Source organism: Zalophus californianus, chromosome 9 (assembly GCF_009762305.2).
Source record: "Zalophus californianus isolate mZalCal1 chromosome 9, mZalCal1.pri.v2, whole genome shotgun sequence".
Taxonomy (NCBI): Eukaryota; Metazoa; Chordata; class Mammalia; order Carnivora; family Otariidae; genus Zalophus; species Zalophus californianus.
The window spans coordinates 101,446,409-101,465,929 of NC_045603.1; the positions used below are offsets into that span (position 1 = coordinate 101,446,409).

Genomic DNA, 19,521 nt, shown 5'->3' on the forward strand with positions numbered 1-19,521 from the left:
AACCAAAATTCAACTCTGATGGCCAAAACAAAGGCTGAGAAGTAGATCAGCCTCTCCCTCCCACGTATAAGAGTGATTGAGCGGAAAGAAATATTCCTGTCAGGTCAGAGATTTACAAAGACTTGTAGGTAATGCTCATTACAATGTTCACTCCAGCCCTGTGCTATCATTAGGGCTTTCCAGAGGTCAAAAGGAGTGCCCCCTCCTTTTTTTAACAGTGCTGCCTCATGCCGGCAGCCTCAAAGACCGTAATCAAACAGTCATTATAAATGGTCATCACTTGATTTCTCCAACTCTTGTCAGGGGATAGAGCTCAGTGGGAGAACCAGTCATTTTTTTTTTTTTTTTTAGATTTTTATTTATTTATTTGAGAGAGAGAGAGAGAGAGAGAGTGCACCAGCAGCGGGGAGGGACAGAGGGAGAAGGAGAAGCAGACTCCCCATTGAGTAGGGAGCAGACTCCAGCAATCCCAAGACCCTGAGATCATGACCTGAGCTGAAGGCAGACACTTAGCTGACTGAGCCACCCAGGTGCCCCTACCAGTGAATTACTTGGCAACACAGTCTACCAGTGTTGTAGTCAGCATAACCCCATCAAGTCTCAATGATCCATATTGATGTCCGAATACGGCAAATCATCAGATTATCCAAAAATCACTTCTCTTTGACTCATTTTATGTATCCAGATACACTCAAATCAAATTTCTACCTGTCTAATGATTCTTGGCTCCAAAACATACTCAAATTAACACTCTGTCCCGCAGTACACAGTAATGGTCGCAGATGATGGCCCAGAAAGCAGCGAGATGAGTTGCTAGAGAATCCTGCCACAGTCCTCATCTTACCAGGAAGAGTTCACTTTATGGTTAATTCACCTGTGGGAGAACAAAAATCAATTATCATCCTAACACACCTGTCTGAGTCATGGATTATTCAAGCTATTCCACAGGAAAAACTATATAAAGGTTAGGTGATGTTTTAAAATCACATGGCAAGAAAAGAATGGCTTCAATTTCTTGGACCATCCAGGTATGCATTTAATTCAAATGCAGCTGTGACTTCCCAGAGGGAAGAGCTTCCCTCTCCTAGGATGGAAACACTGCTTGCAAAGCTGAGAGCTGTCTTCTGTGGATGTGCTTCTTCTCCTGGGGCCTCACAGAAGGGAGAAGGAGCCTGGTGACTTCGGGCCAAGTGCCCACTGCAGGCTAAGCACTGTGCCAAGTGCATTCCACACACTACCCCATTGAGTCCCCACACCATCCCCAGAAGTTAGCTGCATCTTTGCGCCTGTTTTATAGATCAGGAAAGGACAGCTTTCCTGGTTAAAAGAAAGGTTAAAAGCCTTGCTCAAGTCACACACCTGGTAAGGGATTGAAGACTGCTCAGAGCCCATGTCTTTCTCACTCCACCAGTGGAAGGAGCACAGACCTCAGAGCCGCACAGACCTGGTTTTCAGTCCACATTCTTACATTCTAACTCTGTGACGTTGGGCACATTGCTTCAGTTCTTGGAGTCCTACATTTCCCATCTGCAATAAATAAATAAATAAATAAATAAATAAATAAATAAATAAAAGGTGTGGGCCTGGTAAAACCTACTTCAGGGTTCTTGTAAAGTGACTGACCCAGAATCAAGCTCATTATAGACCTCAATAAATGGGTGTGATGGTATACAGCATGTGGCCGGATGTGGCTGACTTAACTCAGCAAAACTGCATCTGCTGTTATGTTACTCTCCAGCACAAGTATAAAAAGTACACCCCACTCCCAGAGGCCAGAGTTATCTGTCAGCCTGACGATGGCTATAGACAGGGTAACTCCATCTAAATGGCACCTATCAACCTGTATTCTTGCTACCGTTCTTTCCGTCACATCTGCTTAGTAAGTGCCCTAAGTGGTGTCATTCCAGGTTGCATACCATATTTGCAGGTATGGAGGATGTTGATTTTTTTTAACTTCTGGAAAACTCAGCTTATGCAGTAGCCAAATCTGCCATACAACTACATCAGGACCTAGTTAATGCATCCTGAGCAAATGTGGGATTAATCACAGGAAGGAAAGAAAGACCCGGTACATTAGCAGGTGGATGGTGGAGGAAGGGAGAGAATGATATCAAAACAACTTTGCATGTATGCCCTGGCTCTTTTCTAGCCTTCAAAGATAGCCTTTCCTTTTTTCTTTCTTTCTTTTTTTTTTTAATCTATATCTGTATCTTTTCCTCTTGGCCCACAGACCAGACCCTGGAAGGTTCAGGTTATGGTTTCCTGCTGGGAGACTCTGAACAAATCTTGTCCTCTTCCTTGTGCCTCACTTTATCTCAAGTTTTAAGACCAGATTGGGCTTCCCCTTCCTTCCAGTGGTTGGATAATGGAGTCCCTGATACTGTTCTTCTTACTGTTCTATCCCAGACTGAGTTTGGAATAAACTTTCCAGTCCTATAGAATCACGACCTAAATTTGGGTGGATAAGAAAGAGGGAGATTGGACCAGTGAGCTCCTGGAATTTTCTCTAACCAGAGCCAAAGGCTCCTTTCCCTGGCCCTGGGATTAGAGTTTATTTTTGTGAATTGGCATGTCAGGCAGGGTTCAAATGATGTAATAGGAACTCCAATATAACCAGGCCACTCCAGCCTGTGTCACACTAAATAACAATCACCCAAACTTCCTCTTCTCAGCCCCTTTTGTTACGGAGAATCCCTTACCACCTTCTCCCTTTATAAAGACCCTCCCAAGGGTTTCCAGGAGACCCTGTAGGACCACATCATTTGTACTCACATTGAGTCTCCCCCTCCTCCTTCTTCTGCATCTCTGACTTCCCTTAGCCCATGTCCAGTGACCCTGAGGTGGCTTTTAGGAGCCTTGCCGCTGCCCATGTTGGCAACATCCCTCATGAGGATGCTGATAGCTGTGGGGCAGTTATCTTCCAGCATACCCAGCAACGTCTGGATGTCACAAGAAGCAGGAGCAGATTCGCCGAGCCCCTAAGCCCACTCCTTGCATTTTGAGTCTCATGAAGCCTCTTGGAGAATCAGCCCCTCTGCTTCTGGTCCAAACTCTTCCATTGCTCTACAAGGGCACAAAGGCCACTGTCGGGGTAGGCAGATGATACACCATCCCCTCTGTTGTTCAGTTTCCTCCTTCCCTGTCTTCTACCCACAAAATAGTAGTACAAACTCCTCCATTCTTCAGCCATAAACAGAAGTGTCCATGCAGGTCAACTCATGCAAATGAAGCCTTGAGGTAGAGGTGGGGACCTGGCTCCAACTAAGCCTCGATGCCCATTACACAGAAAGCCCAAGGCTAGGCATCCTCTGATGGCAGATGGGTGTGAGCAGCACTTTCCCTTTGGGCTTCCAAACATTTGTTCATGCCTTGGGAAGGGCATTTCTCACCAATGTGTCTGGGCCATGTTCTTATATATTTAGTTGGATAGGTAAATAGTAGCATTTGTGGAATGTTTAAAACGGGGTGGACCCATTCTCACATCAGTCCCAACTTTACCCTCCTATTTCAATGAATTCCAAAGTCTCTCTGCCTCGGCTTCCTCTCCATACCACCACACTGTTGGTTATTAATGCTCTTGGAGAAACAGCCCTTGCAATTTATTAGCTATCAGCTATTGGTGGCCTTCCCAGAGGTATTTACATTTCAAGAGGAGACTCTGGAAGTCTTCCTCACCTCCAAGTTACAAAAGAATGAATCTCTAATGGTGGAAGGTCAAGCATCAGTGACAGACTGGTGGACACATGATTTGTGGAAGGTCACCTTGCCCTCTTTAAAATCATTATACTTATTTCATTCTTCTGCCTGCCAGTAAGTTCCGGCTTGGCCTAAGCCCTGCAGAGAAAGCATAGAACTAGCTACTTGGGGGGATAAAGCACTGAACTTGAATAGGGAGACTCAAATTCTAGCTCCACTTCTTTCACCAGTTGCTGAAGACCCTGGGGTGGGGAGGTGTCAAGATGAGACCTCTGAGCAAAAGGAGGGGGTGACTAAGATTTGCCCTTGCCCTCACAGCCCTTTGTAGTTCTGGTTTTTATCTCTCCTTCTGTAACGTGAGGAGTTTGGACAAGCTGAATTCATGGGTCACTTTCAACTCTTTCATCCTGTTATTGTGAACCTTGTGGCTGGCATTCGGAGTAGAGATGCTGTCCCCAGGAAAAGATATTAGGAAAATTTGTGCTCCAAGGGCTCAGGCACTTGGGCCTCAAGAACTCCCAAATCTACCTATCTTTATAGTTGTTTTTCTTTAGAAAAGAAAAAGACAAGCTTTAAATGCCACCTCGAGGAGCTCAAATGCTCGTGGTCTCCTGATAGAAATCATCTGTTTTAAAATATTTTGTCTAAGCTAGACTTGCAGAAAAGGTCTGTCTAGCTGGAAGTTTATGGAGAAACATGTCAGCTAGGTTATCCAGACACATGCAATGGGCAGGCTGGTGAAATGCATCTATGGACTGGTACTCCTGGGTATCTCTTTGCAAGGTAGCCACAAGAAGCTGCCTCTTCCTCTACCACCTTCCCCATCACACTTCTGACCCTCTGCCCCTGCTCTCATCATTTCCTGTAGTTCTGTACAGATGCTTTTAAGTGGCATATAGTGTCTGAAGCATGAATAAAAACATCTGAGCGTCTAACCTGGCACGAACATATAACATATAAAAACTTCCCACAGTAGGTTCAAGAATCAAGAGGTCTTTTTATTCCTAGGCAAATATGGCATGAGCTCATGTGCAATCAAAGCTCTTTGAGGGGGGGAAGAACTCTCAGGCTGGCCATTTCCCCAGTGGGTCTTCAGGGGAGTGTCTTAATCTTTCTTGGCCGACAGCAAGTGAAACACTGGAAAGCTTTCCCAAGAAATGTTACAGTAGCTGCTTCTTTGGGGTTTTTTTTTTGTTTTTTTTTTTTTTTTTTTTAAAGCAGAGAAGAGAGTCATCTGAGGAAAATAGCTTCAATTCAGTCAGGGGACAGGACATGTGGCTTCAAGGGTCCCCTACTAAGTTATACAACCTATGATTTGAATAAAAGGACTAAAAAATGTTAGCCAAGTTCCTATGGCTCTTCTGAAGATAGGTGGTTGAGCGTGGTTGGTTCCCAGCCTCCCTCCAATCTGGGGAGTCAGGGAGAATCATGGGACAAAGGCCCACGTAGGTGGAGGGAGGATTAGGCCAGACCCAACCTCGAATAGGAGAAGCTGCCAGGGAAGCACAAACTCATGATGGGAACATGATCCCCACTTGGTTTTCTCAAACACAATTATACAGAAGATAGAAATTTGAGGGGGGAAATTACTTTAATAACATATGAATTTTTTAAAAGCTTCCAAACCCTCCTCTGTGGAGAAGATCCAGACCACTTCCCAGCCTTAATCTGTTGTGTCTTGGCTCAGATTCTTCTGACCTGTGGGGCAGCCCCATATGCCCCTCTCAGGCCTACCAGGAGTTTCCCTGAAGTAGCACTTTGTGGATTCACCTGCACTTCTAGTACATACAGCCTCCCTACAATATTTTTTTTCCTCTTCTTCCCAAGGCTGTTAGGGCCTCTTCCTTATTGGTCTTTCTTCTCCACCCAGGAGAACTGGCAGTGTCTCAAACTGCCGGGCCACTGGGCACAGTTCCCAGAGGCCCAGGCCATGCTTCTCTCTGCTCGGCTGGGCATATGCCTGATGTTCTGAGCAATTTAAGTCTGCCATTGTAGTGCTTCCAATCAGAAAAAGTCACACAGATGTGTTTACTGCAATCCAGAGCATCAGTCTAGGGAGAGAGATAGTGTCCCCAACCTCATCCCCTGTGAATACAAATGGGATGGATTTGAGAATTAAGAGAAAGAAAAATTATAATATATATAATGCAACCCCTAGCCATGCCTCTTTAGGCTCCAGAGATAAAAGCAAGGGCTTGGATCAGGATTGAGAGGAGATTGCCAACATGTCCTGCCCATTCCACACTTTGATACAGTGAACCTACAAAGGCAGCTCAGTTCATACCTTCTTTCTGGGCAGTTGCTTCTATCTAACCAATTGTCCTGTGGAGAAGACAGATACATTCACTTTTTCTCAACCAGATGGGAACTAATTGAAACTGCCTTGCTCTATTTAAGACAGAAGTACATGCAGTTAGTAAAGAGTAGGTCCTTGACTTCCTTCCCACTTCTTTTATTTTTATGACCTCTAGTAATTTTTATAGAGGGAGCCAGTGAATGGTAAACCATTTGAGTCTGTAATGTCCAAAATGACTCTTTTTCATATACACACCTAAATGATAGTTTTACTGGGTATACAATTCCAGTGCAATATCTTCCACTCCCCCCCACAGTACTATTCATATAGTTCCACTGCTTTTTTGCATCTAGCATTGCTCATGAGAAGTCTGTTGTCACTCTCATTTTTTTCTCTTGCAAGTTTTTTTTCTTTTCTTTCCTTTTCTCTCTCTTTTTTAGTAGTTTTCCTTTAACTTTATTACTGTGATATATCCAGTTACAGGTCTTTTCTCATTCATCATCTTTGAATCTTGGGACTTTTGTCTTATACTGATTATTTTATACCTTCTGGTAAATTTTATGTTATTGTTTCTTTTCCATTTTCTTTTCTTTATTCCATTTATTCTATCCTCTGAAATTTTTTGTAGACAGATACCAAAATATCTGAATTCATGTTCTCCAAATCTCAACTTTTCTCTCCATATTTTCATCTCATGATCCTTTTAGGTGACATAAGAGAATTCCTCCATTTCATCTTCCAGTTCACTAATTTATTCTTTGGCTATGTCCATGGTCCTGTCCATTTGTTGGTTTTTAAATTTTGTTGTGAATATTTTTAGGTTCCAAGGTCTTTGACTGATTTTTTTTAACAGACCCAATAAGAGTACTTATTTCAAAAGCTCCAGAAAAGTCCTCTTATGCTTGCACTACTAACATTTCCTTGGGTGTGAACTTTGTTCTTTACTGTAATCAGTATCTCTTTTTCACATTATTGGTTTTCCACATATTTTTGGTGAATCCTACACACATGTTCATTTTTGTATCAGAAAAGCCATGTCAACCTGGTCAACAGAGGGAAAGAGTAGGATGTATTATGGGGCAGGTTTTACTCCAGCCTGTCCAACCTAAGTGAGGGAAGGTGCCTGCTGTTGGTAGAGTGAGCCAGTAGGGAGTAAAATAGGGAGTATAGGGGAAAATATTTCACCTGGAGCCTACTCTGACTCTCTGATCCAAGCATCCAAGCAATCTCTATTGCTCACTGCCTACCCTGAGTAGGTCAAATGTAGAGGTGTTGAGGGAATCCTCTGCCTGCAACATGCCCCTCCCCCCATTTTAAGTGGTTGCAGAATTTGGTATCAGTTAGTAGGATCTTAGTCAGGACCCAATAACATGTCTTTTTTTTTTTTTGGCCTTTCCTTATTGTTCCAGATTTGCCAAGGATTGGTAAGTTGAAAAAAAGACTAATATTTTTCATTAATAACAGATGCTCACATGAGCTCATACCCATTGGTGGCTCCTGATGTTGAGTGTAATTTTGTAATCTTTATGAAGTATTAGGAAAATCTGGTTTCTAGAGAAGAGGATGGGCCTTTAACAGCACAAGGAGGAGATGAAACCAGTCTTCTTCCTACTCTACCTTTGAAGTACACATAGAAGCTCAGTGAAACTGTCTCATTTTATGTCCTCTTAGTGAAAACCATGGTACAAGTTTCTGTCCTACAATTGATGCTCACAATGCAGGAAGCACTCATGGCCAGCAAATGCACCATGGCTTCCTACAGAATGTGGAAGGGACCTAGCCAAGGTCTGTAAAATAAATCCCTGCACAGGATGGCAGGGTGGATGATGTGGCATCTCAGTTAAGCTCATGAAGTGTTATATCATAAAGACTCTCTGATTCCATTGGAGAGTTCAGTCTACCCCTTCTGAATAATGTAGCCCCTTCCCTACAACTCATCAAAACCCTTTCATGTCCTCAAGGTCTCACTAAGTTTCATTTCCATGAAAACTTTCCTGTGGCTTCCCAGCCCATGGGGAATCTTTTTCTTCTTTAAACTTTCACAGCAATAGACAGTGTCACTGACTTTGACACCTCATCTTATAGAGTTTTGTCCTACTTTAGCCAAAAGTTAGATCCAACAACTGTGATTATGCAGAATACAGCTTAAGGGAAGGAAAACACTCTCAGAAAAGGAGAATAGTTATCACATTGTCCATGCAACACTCCAACCACCAAACCAATGCTTATTACCCTTAAGTTGAATGTGAAGTTAAGCTTGCTCATTAAACAAAAATGGTTCTCTCATTTCTCCAGTCAATCCTCAATTCTAATGGTTACAGCCAGTTAGGGTATAGTAGCAGCTAGAACAGCTAAAACTTGACAAGAAATTATTACCATTGGTTTGGAAGAAAGAAGAACAAACAACTAGAAAAGTTTGGGTGATGTTCGAGGAAAAGGTCAAGTTAGAACCAAACCATTAGAAAGAGATGAAATTGTGTTCTGTGAATTCTGTTTCATAAGGCAGAAGAGGTTATCCTTTTAAAGATCTCCCATCAAAAGTATTCAAATAAAATGTTTCAGAACTCAAAAGCTATAAAAATATCTGCTGCAGGAAAATCCAGGTACATGGTACACCCCATGTCCAAACCAAGTTGAATAAAGAAAAGTCAAGCCACTTTCCCTTCTGTGCTGCAGATGCTTAGCCATTTCCTGGCCGTGACTCTTGATTTATTTCTCATCTGTAAGCTCCAAGAGGGCAGGGTCATGACCTCTTTCATTTCCCTCTCAATGCTTGGCCTAGTGCTAAACACATAGAAGATTCTTATGTATGCTTGTTGAATGAATGAATGAATGAATGAATGCATCTGAAAAATTGATCCCTTCCTCTAACTTTTATTATTAGGCTCACTGCCTTTTGGTATTCTGGAGAAAGATTAGGAAGTGGATATTTTAAAATAATTTTGAACAACTAGGAAGCCTTGTAAACAAACCACTGCAGCCTCACAGTGCTCATCACCATCCATCATTTAGCTTCCTCTTCACTTCCAGCACTACCATACGGAAAATTTTTTCTCTTATAATCAAACACACTCCAGGCTGACCCTACAAACATAAATTCCTGAGGAAAAAATGACAATACAGGATGCTGATTCCCTTAAAAATGCTGCCTGAATTCTCCAAAGCTGGAGTCTTGTGGGCTCAGCTCCTAAGGAGCCCTCCTCCTTCCACCATCTGCCAAATGGACAGACTCAAAACCTAGTTGCTACTTAGCTGCATGCTAGGATACTCACATCCCAGAACGTGCAAACAATTGCAGACGTTTTGTTAGGCAGGAAGTAGAAAAAGTAAGAGATTGCCATCAATGCTCCAGGGAAGTCATCTGTCAGCTGACTATTCTGATTGACCCAGCCATGGAAGCCTCCACCTGAGAGGGGTTTTTGCAGAGACCCATTCAATCTGACTCATTTCATGACCTCTCTGCACAGTATTGAGCAAAACTCCTGCCTTAACAGAGAGATGGCAGAGGAAGAGAACATATGTGTACTAATGAGGGGCCTTGAGCACCTGTGGACTTTCCATATAAATGCTAACCAACTCACAGACACTTCACTGGTTCACTGTTTATAAACCTGCCAATAGCAAAACCTAATTCAAGCAGAGAATCAGACTTCAAAGAAATGGTCTACCCTTAGGTAGACCAGCTGGCTTAGTCCTCCATTGCTCCACAAGCCCACATTTCAGACACTCCACATAGATGAGAGCTTATCCTTTTTAGAAGCCTCTGGAAAAGCCCCTTCAACCTCTGTCGTTCCCAAACACCCTGACTCCTAGCAAGAAGTGTTGACATCTGCCTAATCTAAACAGTTCTCACTTACAGCTGAAGCTCCTTTTAAGGTGCTTGCCTCTTGGGAGGGCCAGAAAATGTTTGGGCCTCTGCTCTAGAAACTCACAGTGTTGGGAGAGAGGATAAAGGAATTTTTATTAAAGTCAGTCTTAAGACCAGTTACCCAAATGAAGTCTTCCCTCTATAAAAATGCCTAAATTCTTACTAGACAAAACACATGACTTCTAAAGCTCTGCTGAGCACCCACCCCAACCCTATAGCTTAGCAAATTATCAGAAAGCCAACTTTAAAAGCTCTGACATGGAAAAAGTTGCCAAAAAAATCTAAGGTACAAAATTAATCTTTAGCCCCTCATCCTCCACATACATCATACACTTACAGGATGTGGAAGAGAGTGAGCATAACAAACAAGAGTGTTCTGGGGCACTGGGAGGGGAGCCCAGTAGCTGCCTGCACCTTTCCCTCCCCAGGAATCAGCAGTCTGACACCCCACTGTGTAGGGTGGTAAGGGAGGCAAGCTTGTCCTACCAGTATGGCTAGAGGGAATAATGCCCTGGTTTTTGCAGGGCAACAGATGGGGTAGGGGGACAGGGGTGTCCACAATTGCTTGCAATCTATCTCCACTTCTATTAGAGATGAAAACTAATGAATACCCCAGTAATTTCTAACAACTCAGGAGTTGGTAGGGTTCAATAGACCTAAGGACTCTACCATGCTGAGGGCTGGCAAGCAGGTCGTCAGGCGGAAGAAACCCCCAGGGATCCCTCTAACTAAAAGCGGGCAGGTACACTCATGAACTGATGGGAAGTGACATTCAGAGACACTCTGACCCTTCTGAAAACTGATTTTTAAAACAAAAACTAAAACCAGTTCAGTGGTAAAGGTCAGTCCTTGCTTGACAGTCCCCGGGGCAAATGTCCACAATTCTCCCAGCTAACCAGAATAAGAAATCATGCATTTTCTCTAGGACTTTGCTCTGCGCCTCCCCTCTCAAATGTTTCCTGTGCTCAGACCCCAATGCCACCTTTTGTGACCTCTGCCACTGAGGTATCTCAGAGCCAGCCCAGGACCCTCCATGATGACTAAGATTGATTTGTGATTTGCACAAAGTAAAATGAAGACCCAGTTTCCTCATCATTAGATTTCCCTCCTCTCAGAGGCCAAGCAGTCAGCAATACCTGAGGAGAGTCACCTATATGCTAATTCTATAGGCACCATTCTGCCAGGGACCCTGCCCTCAGGGAGCTTACAGTCTGATGGGCTGACAGCCCTACTCCCAAGAAGAACAATAAAATAAACAAGAATGAGAGTGTTTCAAGCAAATAAATAATGAGAGTAAGAATTTGAATACCACCTGGACAGAGTTCCATGTTTAAGTTTGTTCATTAAGCAAATGTTTACTAACAGCCTGGTATGCCTGAGATACTCTGTAGGTACCAGAGATATAGAGATAAGTAAGACATGATCCCTACCCTGGAGGGGTTGCCTTGCACAGGGAAAAGCACTTGAGAAGGTAATTGTAAGACAATGAAGGCCTTAACAGGAGTGTGAAATGACTGCTATAGAAACATCTAGGCCCAGCAGTCAGTCTTGGGGTGCTCAGATGAAACTTCCAACGAGGAACCCTAACTGATTATGAGGAGTTATTGAAGCAAAGAGAGGAAGGTGCTAAGGTGGGCACAGAGCTGCAGACAGTATAAACTGGGTGGAAATGAGAAAAGGAAGTGTGTTGTCTTCTGGCGAGGACAGCAACTCAGAGGCACTGGATCAGAGGGCATTGGGTGAAAAGCCGACAGGCAAGAGGCAGAGAGGGGAAATAAATAGCAGTTTCCATGTACTGCATGCCTACAACGAGAAAGGCACTTTGCTAGACAAGTACAAAAACAAAGACGCCATATACATTACTTCATTTTATCCTCACAGCACCCCCTGGAGTAGGCATATTACCATCATTATATACATAAGAATGCGGAGGCTCATAGAGGTTAAGTAACTTACTCAAAGTCACACAGCCAAAATGCTGCCACGATTTGAACAGGAGTCTGAGTTATCCCTAGTCTATCCAAGTCCAAACACTAGTCATGTTTCTATTACCACAGGATGTGAAGGGCCTTGGACACCCTGCTAAGGAGTTTGGACTTTATCCTGAAGGCATCGGGGAAGCCCAGAAGAATTTTAGGCAGGAGGGTGGCATGAACAGATTTGCATTTTTAGAAGTTCATTCTGACAACCGTGTGGAGAATGGATGGGAGGGGTCCACACACCAAGGCAAAAAGTGCAAGCAGGGAGGCTGCTCATAAATCCCAGCAAGAGACAATGGGGCTCTAGAGTACGGCTGTGGCAGTGGAGATGAAGATGAACTCCACAAGGAGTAAGAAGGTAGAATCGGTTGACCTTGGTGATGGGCTGGGTATGGGTAGAAAGGAGAATGAACTGCCAAAAGTTAAGTGGGAGGAACAGAGAAAGCGCCCAGTGGGGTTGGTAAGAGCTGGATCTCACATAATAATTAACTTGGCCAGGTTAAGTTGGTGGTTGGAGACAATATTTATCAAGGTAGGGAACAAAGGAGAAAGAGCAGGTTGGAGGAATGAAAGAAGAAATCCAGTTTGGGGTAGCAAGAGGAGATGTCCCCACAAGAGTTGGCTATCCCATCTGGTCCTCAGGAAGGACACCTGACTGAGCTTCCATCCAATGGTCAGTCATCAGCATCACAATCACATTTGAACTCTTGAAGAGAATCTGCTCACCCAAGGAGAAGGTGATGATTGGGAATTGCAGAGAATAGACATGGAACTCTGGAAAACGCTAATCTTTAAGTGGGATGAACAGAGGGAGAGGATCTCAGGAAGGAGAATGAAAAAGACCAGCTAGAGAGACAGAAGGAAACACAGGAGACAGCACTAGCATGGAAGCCAAGGCAGGAGAGCATCTCTGGGGTGGAAGAGTCAATGGCATCCCACCGAGGAAACTTCGAGTCTGGGAGGCCTGAGAAGTAGTATCTGTTGGGCTTTATGATCCACGGGTCAGCAGTAATTTCAGCTGAAGGGGTTGCACAGAATGTTCATGGAAGCTAGGTCTATAAAACCAGACTGTGAGGGTTGAGAGGTGAATTGTGAGGGGATGCCATGCAGACAGTACATGCAGACAATACCGTCAAGAACACTGTAAAGAGAAGTAGTGACAGGCCCATAGTTTCACTAGGGGGCTGGGGGGACACCCAGGGTTGAGAGAGGGTTTTGTCATTTTTATTGAAAGAGCCAGGAGCACATTTCAGTGCTAATGCGAGACCAATGGCAGTAAGGAAAAGGCTGGGTCTGTGAAAGAAGGAGCATGCATGGAATAAGCTCCCTGAGGAACAGGGAAGGGAGGAAGAGATGGGACTCAATGCTGTGGGCAAGTATTAACTTTACTCAAAAGTAAGAGCCGGCTGCCATTGTTATGGCAGGAGAAGCGACCAGGAAGAGTGGGCCTGAGGGGCCAGAGAGTGAGCAAGATCCTCCCACATGATGAACTTCACTTTGACTTTGAAGTACAAGGTGAGGCTGCTGGGAGTTGGGGTAGGGACAAGCAAGTTAGTAGGAAAGAAAGTTAAGTTGACAGGTGGGGGGGCGGGTTTGTGGCAGCTTTTGTGGGGGCTGCACATAAAGCTGGCCGGGGTCCAAGGAAGGGCTCTGGGCAGGCAGCAGCACCGAGGACCAAGTGCAGATTGGACATCCGGCACTGGCCTAAAGGCAGGAGGTAGTGTGACCTTCAGCTGCTGTTCACCACCCCAGCCAGGAGCAGAGCAGGCATCCAGCTAGACTGAGTCGCCTCCTCCCCAGAGGCTGACAGGGCAGACCATGAGGTGAAGGAGTAGAAGCGGTGTGGGAGTGATTGGCACAATGTGTCACAGAGAAGAAAGAGATGACGTGGGGGGATTTCTTGGGGGTCTTGGGAGGAAATGGAAAGGCTAAGTCTTTGATACAGTGAGGTCTCGAGGTCACAAGGCTGACAACTGAAAGGAGCAGAAGTTGGGATGGAAGAGACCCCAGCATCTCAGCATTAAGAGGTGGAGCATTTCTGTAGAATGGGGTTGAAAAGGGTGACTCTGATTGTGGAGTGACAGACATTCATACAGGTGTCACCTCTGGAACTTCTCTGGGAACCTAGTGCCTTTCCCTGCCTCGAACCCCCCTTTCCCACCTCCCATCACAGAGTCAGACCAAAGGAGCCTGCCTGGCAACGAGCTGGCACACACTGGGACTCCAGAGTTGCATATTTAGATGATGAGGGGGAGACACAAAGGAGAGGTTTCCTGGCCTCCATTCAGAGGTCGCCCTCCCAGGACAGCATCCTCCCCGCCCCCAACCCCAGGGCTTCCTGTTCTCTGACCTAGTTACCTCTTGGCTCTTAGCTTTTGCCCCAAACGGACCCACAGACTTGTTCTCTGGCTAAGCCTTCATTTACCCCATGCAGATTTTGACACTGCTGGTGGCATTACCCTCGTATTAGATACAGATGTTCTCTTGCTGCTTCCAAATCAGCTGACTTCTGGAAAAAGCCCACACCTGCCGGATTTGTAGCCTAACCCTGTTGGAACTGGTACTTGAGTCCCAGCAGCACAGCAACCTCACTAACTCCCCGGGAGGTGAAGATGAGACAAGCAGCTGGGGTGTGGGCTTCCCTTCATGTCCCCCTCTCCTTAATCACAGGCCAGACGTTCATTACCCAACGGGCTTGTGCACCCATGTCCATAGGTGGGGAATGGCCTGCTCCTACCCTCCAGGTCCCCTGAGCTAACGTAATACTTCCAGCTCTCAACACTTGAGCACCCTGTGTCAGACCCCGTGCTAGGAAGGTATGTAGTCCCTTGGACTTCCCAAAGAACTTTGAAGCGAGCATTATCCTAACCTTACAGTTGAGGAAAGGGAGGCTCAGAGAAGTTAAGTAACTTGTCCCATTGTTGCACAACTTGCAAGTAGCAAAGCCAGGATTCAAAGCTAGGCTTTCGTTCTACCAAAGCCGGGAACCTCGAACTTCTCCTAGCCAGCCTCCTTTAAAGGGCTGATGGTAAATTCATGTTTTCATTCTTATCCATTCGTTCATTTAACAAACATTTGTTTGTTAGCACTTGCTAAGCTCCAAATACTACTTCAAGACTTAGAAAAGTTAAATTTAGCATAAAAGGAAAAGGTTCAGATGAGCTGAGGTGTCCATAGCCAGGGGCACAGTAGAACCCATTTCTCATGGCCACCTACAGATCACCTCCTGTAGCCAGAAAGAGCTCTCTGCAAACCTTTCCAGTCACCTTTTCTTATTCTGATTACACAACCAAAAAAGCAAGAGAGAGTCAGAATGAGGCAGTACCTTCCAAGCCTACCACTCTCTGCAACCTGATGGGGAGATCTGACTGGGAAAACAGAGCCATGGGCATTGTTGTCTCTCCCACACACACTGCAGAGGCCTTTGGAATCTTTTCAAAGAACCCCCCTTCCCCCATCGCCAAGTGCTTCATATTTTTTATTGCCAGGATAAAAGTTCAGACAGGGCAAGTCTTAAGAGACCTGCTACTCCCCCATTCGAGCCCTCCCCCGCCACCGCCCCTACTACATACACACACACACACACACACACACACAGACTCCTTACCACCAACAGTCTCTTTCCACACAGGAGAAAAGGCTGTTATCCCAGCAATTGCTTATTGGACCAGTGACAGGCATCTGATTTACGGACAACCCATTTATTGGCCAGTGGCCCATGAGGTGGCCTAGCACAAAAGTGGCTACTAACATGGGCCATGGTGACAATAGTCTAATTGAATTCTCTGGAGAAGTTTGAATGTGAGAGAAAAGGCAGCTGGGAGTGTGACTAGAAGCTAAAAGACACAGAGAGAAGCCACAAGTAAGCAGAAGCCATGAATAAGCAGAAACCACATGCAGGATCAGGAGAGGCAGAGACAAAGGAACAGAGAACCCAAGCATTAGGGTTGAGGAATTCTACCTTGTTGTAGAGAGGATGAGATAACTTGGAGCGGCTTGAGGTCCAGAATCCTGTTCCAGGCTCCTAGAAGCCAATCTGCCCTCGGTGATTATGGAACCCTGAGGCTTTGGCGGTCTCCCAATTTCCAGAAATATCCTTAACAGTAAATCCCCATTACTGAACGTCACCTGAGAGGGTCTCTGTGCCCCCGAGGGAAGCTGACTAATACTCGGGCTCTTTAAACCCGTTCAGATTCATGGGACTGGCTGGGGGAGTGCTGGGAGCATGGGTGAGTCACCAACACAAAGGCTCTTGGCATTTTTGTCACTCCATCCTGCCCTTCTCTTTCCTGCCAAAAAGCACAGCCGACTGCACAACCCAGATCTGGCTCTCTCCAGCCTCTAACAGCACAATCACTGAAACACTCCCCAAGTACTACCATCACTGCACTTGCTTTTCCATGAACAAACCATTGTTCCTTCTGACTCCCCTCATACGCAGTCTGGCAGAACTCAAGACACCGGTCACCAACCCCTGGACTCCACCAAGAGTGGCCCCAGCAGAAAGCCACTACATTAAAGCAGAGTATCTTCCCTTAAAATGTATCTTTTCCAGTACCAGGTTTGAACTTATGTCTTTTAAAAAACTCCTAAATGTCTGTTTTCAAGAGCAGGCCCTGTGTCCCAAGGCCTGCAGCGAGTTGGAGGCTTGGGTCCCTTGAAGTAGCCTGAGAATGGACATGGCAATTTAGAGCTAAGGAGCTCATCCAAAGTCACTAGGCTCACGTTTAGCTGAAGGAGGGCTTCCGTTGTCCTCTCGTCTCTGTCCCTGAGACTCCCTAGGAGGGCAGCCCGGGACACAGCTGTCCACCGGTGGGGGGGTGGCGGGCGGTGGTTTGTGATGGTGCCAGTTCCTACAATCTGAGACCATTCTAAGATGGGCGCTCACTTCACACCTGCCCTATGTCCTCCACCCAGAAAACCAGTAGCTACGTCTACACCAGCAGTGGTTTCCTGGCGCTCACTTCACACCTGCCCTATGTCCTCCACCCAGAAAACCAGTAGCTACGTCTACACCAGCAGTGGTTTCCTGGCGCTCACTTCACACCTGCCCTATGTCCTCCGCCCAGAAACCAGTGGATACGTCTACAACCAGCAGTGGTTTCCTGGATGGAGGTAAGGCTCCCAGGTATGTCATACCCACTGAGAAGAGAAAACAAACGACAGAGAGCCACTGGAAGGAGATAGCTTTGAGCAGGTCTCCCCTCAGAGGCTCCCAGCCCCAACCCACAGCCTCTGTTATGCGCCGACCTCTTTCCTTCCCCTGTAGCTTAGTGCTGCCCTTGGCCCTCTCAGTAAAAGACACATCAAATCTTGTGGCAAAATCGCAGAAGTTAGTATAATTGGTGCAGTCGCCATGACATCCCAGATGCCCAGGAGACTGGAGGATTTGAAATACTCTGACACACTCACTTTCTGGGGTTATTGAGGTGTGTGGGGCTGGGTGCCTTTCCACAGACACAGTGGCATCTCATGTTCTGGCTTCAGTGGGAAACGAGCCATCATCACACGTGTTATCTTTCTAAGCTACCTGAAATTCGACACCAGAGGTTTTAAGATTGCTTTAAAAGGCTGGCAATTTTGAAAGAATTTTTTTTACAAATTCCGTATGATCCACTCCTCTGCCTTTTTAAACTAAGCATTTTGAAAATAATGTCACCTTTCCATGATGACTTGCTTGGGGTTGTTAGTGTGAACGCCCTTTGTTGCCCTGAAATGTGCTCCATCCAGAGTGCAGGGACCATGTCTTAGTTGTCTTTATATCTCTCAACATCTCGGCCGGCGGCAGTCAAGCGGGGCTGTGATCTGCATGCGTGGGGGGTTGCATGGAAGAACACCCAGAGGGTATGGACCGGGGAGGCAGGTGGAGCTCGTGGCTCTTGATGGCCCTGCTTTGGCAGTCAACTTTTCCTTAGTGCCTGAATCCTGCCTTGCTATCAGGTTCTCAGGTTGCCAGATCTGAATGCTCTTTGTTTTCTAACATTTTTTTGAGATATAGATCACATATCATAAAATTTACCCCTTTAAGGTGGTTTTTAGTAAGTTCACAAAGTTGTGCAATCATCACCTCTAATGCCAAACATTTCTCCACCCTCAAAAGGAAATCCCACACCCATCAACTGTCAGGCTTCATTCTCCATGCCAGCCCAGCCCCTGGCAGCCACTAATCTACCTGCTCTCTCTCTGGATTTGCTCATTCTGGAAATTTCTCTAGAAATGGAGTCATACACTCTCTGGTCCTTGGTTCCTGGCTCCTTCATTTAGCATGATGTCTTCAAGGCCCTTTGGTGTGCCAGAACTTGTTACTCTTCCTGCTCCTGCATTCCCTCACCTTCTCCCTTGCATTTCTAGTCTTCTGTGAGCATGATAACACAATTTGTTAGGATGTATGCAAAACAGACTAAATAGATCTTGTGGAAAACTCTGAGTTCTTGTAAAAATGTGGGGTGTTTGGGCACTTTTATTTCAGGGGCTCAGAAGTGTTAACTCCTTCCTCTCAATTTCCCGACTATTTTCTCAATGGCCAGGGTTTCTGGTTTAGTGCCTCCCAGGTGAGAAAAGGGTCAAGTCATTCACTTCATTTCCATTGTGCTGTCCATTTTTACAAATCCTTTTATACCTCTTTTCTATTTTGAGTCTCCCACCAGCACTGAAGAATTGGTTCATACAAGAAAGAGAAAAGTGGCCCCTGGCACTTAAGAATGGGCCTGATCCACAACCAGGGCTCAGTTTGTTCAGAGCTAGCCATGGTGCTCTGTTGGATGTGATCTCACAGGACTCCAACATCAGACACAGTCACTCTGTGACTTGTGAGGGAGACAAAAAACAATACTACTTCGTAATCTTGTCGAAGCCCAGGCAGAAAATCAGGTCATTGTGCCAATCACAGAACTATTAAGCACCTCCCCATCCTGGAGAACACAGGTGACTGCTGCTTCTTTACCAACCGCTGCTTGAGCCTTGCTCCATTCTTCTCACCTTCTAGATAAGAATCATCAAGGTACACAATCACAGCATTACACCTGCTTACTGATAATAGTCAACTCAGAGAGAAGAACCCCACCACCTTCCTAAACACTCCTGGAAAATCACCAGACACAAGCCAAAATCCCATTAAGTTCTTTCTAACATTCCCTTTACTAGTGTACTCTTCCTTCTTGCAACAAGTCAATGAACCCAACTCTGTTCAACCACAGGTATGTTCTTGGTGGTGGTTTTTAACTGGAGAATATTGGCAGGAATCAAAGTTCTGCTGAGAGTCAGCAGAAACACTTCCTTGAACCAAGAGACTCCCATGCCCATACACACATCTGAAACCTCCTGACTCTATGCCTGTTTGGGGAACTATGCAGCTCCTAGCTAGGAGGTAAGCTCAGAATGAGTTGAATTCCAGTGTTTCTTTGAGGCCCTTCTAGAGGATTTTCAGCTAACCCCTGATCAGTGACCATCACCTTTGGCCTTTGACCAAGCTCCAGAGACAGAAAGTCTCCTTATGGTCTATTCTGGCTCTCTTGGGGTCTTCTTTATGTAAAACGGCACTCTCCTGGGCCAAACACCTGCTGCTTTCCTAGTCTCTAATGTGTGAAGGCATCTCCTTATTTCTCTAACACAATAGAAGAGACACTTTGGAACTGCAGTGGCCACTTGAGGGAATTTTGACATGAACAAGATGATACAGATAC

General features: G+C 45.4%; 1 long non-coding RNA gene across 2 annotated transcripts; it reads right to left on the reverse strand.

The window, feature by feature from the left end:
• Nucleotides 1–467: 467 nt before the first annotated feature.
• LOC113921306 lies at nucleotides 468–16,242 on the reverse strand. 2 transcript variants are annotated; one of them, XR_003519634.2, is made up of 3 exons: nucleotides 15,801–16,242; nucleotides 1,360–1,527; nucleotides 468–874 (listed from the first exon to the last, which is right to left on the reverse strand). It is a non-coding gene; the product is annotated as an uncharacterized LOC113921306 (long non-coding RNA). The 2 variants fall into 2 exon arrangements; XR_003519635.2 differs by lacking the exon at nucleotides 15,801–16,242 and adding an exon at nucleotides 2,773–3,766.
• Nucleotides 16,243–19,521: the final 3,279 nt, after the last annotated feature.